This window comes from Lynx canadensis, chromosome A3 (assembly GCF_007474595.2).
Source record: "Lynx canadensis isolate LIC74 chromosome A3, mLynCan4.pri.v2, whole genome shotgun sequence".
Classification (NCBI taxonomy): domain Eukaryota; kingdom Metazoa; phylum Chordata; class Mammalia; order Carnivora; family Felidae; genus Lynx; species Lynx canadensis.
The window spans coordinates 132884135-132887843 of record NC_044305.1 but is presented as its reverse complement, the minus strand read 5'-3'; the positions used below and the strand labels follow the sequence as shown (position 1 = coordinate 132887843).

Here is a 3709-nt window from a genome sequence, read left to right as displayed (position 1 = left end):
CTCGAAGGACTTGTTTGGTGAGATGGCCCTTAAGGCACACAGTGACAGTGGGGCCAGTTGAACTTTAACCATCAGCCAGGAGTCCTGGGGCTCCAGGAACCACCGGGAAATTTTCAGCAGGGGAGATATTCTCATGTTACCTCTTCCTCCAGGTATGAGTCACAGCTGTTATTAAACAATTACTGGCATAGTTTGATAGTTAACGTTTCCCCTGGGCAAATATGACTATAATCTCCACGAGAGCAGAGACTGATTCTCTAGACGCACGGTTCTCTAGACCTAGAACAGTGCCCGGTCATAGTGGATGCCTAGAAAATGGGGAGAGGCAGTGACAAGATCTGTGAGCCATTTGAGACACATCACCGTGGCAGTAAATTCAGGAAAGCCAGAAGGTATGTCTGGCGGGGGCAGGGGAGGACCAGAGTGTCATCGCTGGGTGACAAAAGCAAGTGGTCTGAAGGAGGTGGCCAGGGTGGGAGGGAGGGGACGCAGAGCTGAGAAAAGCCGAGGGGGTAAGTCAGGAGGAGTAGAGAATCCTTCCAATGGGGTTCGAGGCCCAGGCCCGACTCTCAGTTCTTCTGAGTTGGTCTGGGGTGGTGCAGGGGCGGCGGTGATTCTCAAAAGGCCCTGGAGGGGACCCTCGTGTGCAGCCAGGATGGAGAACCAGTGGAGGGGAGCAGGGAGGTTCTGACTCCAAGCCTTCTGGCTTTGGGAGAGAGAACCCAGGAGGGAAGAGAATGTTCAGAAGAGTCAGCATCGATAAGGGGGTCATAAGATAATGTTAATCCGATTTGAGGTACGTGAATTAAGAAAGAAAGATGTCAACTGGTTCTTGCTTGTTTAAGGAATGACCGTGAGGTCCACAGAAAACAACGGGACGTTTATTCTGGTCAGGAGTTGGAGAACACAAGGCACCGATCTCTTGCTTCTCAATGAGAATGATTCTGTGCGACGGGGGTCGGCGGGGGGGCCCTTTGGAAATTCTGTCGGCAAGGCGCTTTGTTTTCGGGGTGGGCACCAGGTGACGCGAAAGGCGGGTGGCGGGAGCGTGGGCTTGCGGAATCTCGCAGAGCGAGCCACTTAGCAGGTGCTGAGGGTGGAAAGCCAGCCTTCCCTCTGTCGTCTCTGCTTCCGGGTTTCTGCTCCGCACCACGGCCCCATGTACTCACTTTGTTTCACAGCACATTTCTTAATGGGCCCTGGCAGCACTGAGGCAGCCTTCGTATTCCATTTGTTCCTTGGATAATGAGCTTAGCCTCCGAGCCACCGGAGAAAGCCCTGATGCTTATTACACACACCGCCATGGGCCGTCTGGTCAGACGTGGCACTAAAACCATCTGAGCCCCTCGCACCCAGGCAAGGGGCCCTTGGTGACTGACAGAAATCCATTTTTATCTTGGTCAGAAAGGCCTTTGGTCAGCAGAGTTCATTTTGTTTGCACAACGGAGTGGAACACATCTGAGCTCCTCTGGGGGAGCCCCAGGGAGCACTTCCTGGGGGCTCCCAGACATTGGACTCGTCGGCTGTAATTAAGCTCAGTGGTGTCCAGGTTCACTCCTCGCACACAGGGCACAATCTGCCTTATTGTTTCCCCGCCTTCCCGCTCAGAGACAACGGTGAGGATGGGGCCGTGGTGAATTCTAACGAAGCCTCAAGGAGTCATTTGGGCTCGACGCTTTCGGTCTGGCGCGGGCAGAACCCCCACAGCCGGGATGATTCTGTCTGGCTCCCCCCCACCCCCCACAAAGGTCTGGACATCAAGGCTGTTATTTTCCATCTGGAGTCCTGGGAATTGGGTTGTTATTGCTGAAGACAAAAGAATGGGTTTCTACAGTGATCACCGGGGAGAACAACGGACCAGAGAGAAACCCTAGACGTTTCCAGAAAGGTAGGCAGTGGGTATCCCGGCAGTGTGTAATCTGAATGCGAAACGTCTCTGCCAACTACTTGGGAACCTCTTGGGGTGGGTGGACCATCCCTGAGCACATCTCTGCCAGGCATTCAGTCGACCTGGGAGGGCAGGAAGGCCCACTTAGCCTTCAGGATTCGGGAGAAAAAGCCCTTATCCTTCAGGGGTCTCCGTGACACCGAGTCAGTGAGGATGTCTAGCCACAAACTTCCAGAATAAAGTCAGTCCAGTTCAAATAAAATTGTTGAGGACCTACTGGTGCCGGGTGGGGGTGGGTGGTGGGGACAGGGAAGCGTGCCCTCGGTCGTGCAGTCACTGACACCAACAGTCCTAGACTGAGCTCTGGCTGCATACCAGTCATTGCACTGGTCCAAAGACGGACGACGTGGTTCCTGCCCGCCAGGTGCCCTCCCATCGGGGCAGGTAGACAGAGCTCCCAGACAGAGCCACAGAGTGAGGGACACCGTCCCAGCCGTTGTGAGAGAGATACCAGAAAATGTGTGAAAGAAACCCACAAGACACGGGAATTGCTTCTCGGTGAAGAAACCAGGGAAGGCTGGAGAGAGGAGGAGTCTGGATTTGAACCAGGCACTTGACCAAGCTTCTCTTCTCCGTCCGGTCAGCGGTAGCAAGAGGTGATACGTTCACGGCATCCGCCACGTTCTGGGAGCTGTTTCAAGAGCTTTACGCATGTTAGTTCATTTAGTCCCCACAACAGCCCTTTGAAGTTTTCTCTATTATTATCTCTATGTTACAGAGGAGGGATCTGAGGCACCAAGAAGTTTACTAACCTCCCCCGAGACTACCGCGCTCATAAGCGACCGAGCCGGGATTTGGTCCTAGGAAGACTGGCTTCGGACATCAGTATAGTTCCGTAGATTTCTTTCTGGTTGAACAAGCCTACCCATAAAAGGTGTTTCTCTAGTACTTTGTTTGATTTCGTTGATACTAATTCACGCTATAAAAAGTGATACAGCCTTACGGAAAATGTGACCAAAGGGTCCCCCACCGTGCCAGCCGCCCAGGGTGCGTCACGTGGCGTTGGCCAGCGGGGGCTAGAATCCGGCCTGCCTTCCCCTCACCACGCTCTGTGCCGCTGGGCTGTCCAGAGGGGCGTCCTTCCCTAACTCACGCAAAAGGATCTTAGGGGCTGTCTGGGGCCATGACAGAAGGAAAATGAAACCCGCAGAAGGGATCGGCTACACGTGGGAGGTAAGACCAGGCTGGAGACAGAACGGCAAATGCCTGCTTCACCGCACTGGCCACAGTTGGCCTTAGTTGTTCCGAAGGGAAAAGCAGGGATTAATGACAAAATTAGCTGCATTATATCTTCTTGAGGTGTCGTGGATCTTCACGGCCAGGGTAACTGGCGCGTCAGTCAACCCTACCTACGCCTCCTTCTGGAGTTTGGATTCAGTCGTTCCGTGTGAATCCTCTGCAGATGTGGCTACAGGTAGATCTCTTCAGGGGCCGGTTCTTCCCGATAGCTGGAGTCAAGGTCATGGCGTCCAGAGCAGGTGAAACCGCCAGACAGCCCTCTTCCAGAATTCTGCCTGGGGTGCCGCCCCAATAGAGTCGATGCTACCCTGTCCAGTATCTTTCCTCTTTTTTCCTTCCATAGACGTGCTTCCACAGTGATTTCGCTTTGCATATCGCGTTTTTCGCTTGACAGATGCTAAACATTTTCCATAATGCCACCTAATTTCTGCACCTGTCGTTGGTAAGCATAACTGTAGAACATCCCACCGCGCGGTGCTCTGTGGCGTGATTGGTAATTATCAAATAGTCTACTTCGTGGAG

The 3709-nt window shown here is 53.5% G+C and overlaps 1 long non-coding RNA gene across 1 annotated transcript; it reads left to right on the top strand.

Annotated features, from left to right (window-relative positions):
- The first annotated feature begins 272 nt into the window (after nucleotides 1-272).
- Nucleotides 273-2833, top strand: LOC115509785. The gene is made up of 3 exons (XR_003967493.1): nucleotides 273-392; nucleotides 1749-1888; nucleotides 2667-2833. It is a non-coding gene; the product is annotated as an uncharacterized LOC115509785 (long non-coding RNA).
- The last annotated feature ends 876 nt before the right edge of the window (nucleotides 2834-3709 follow it).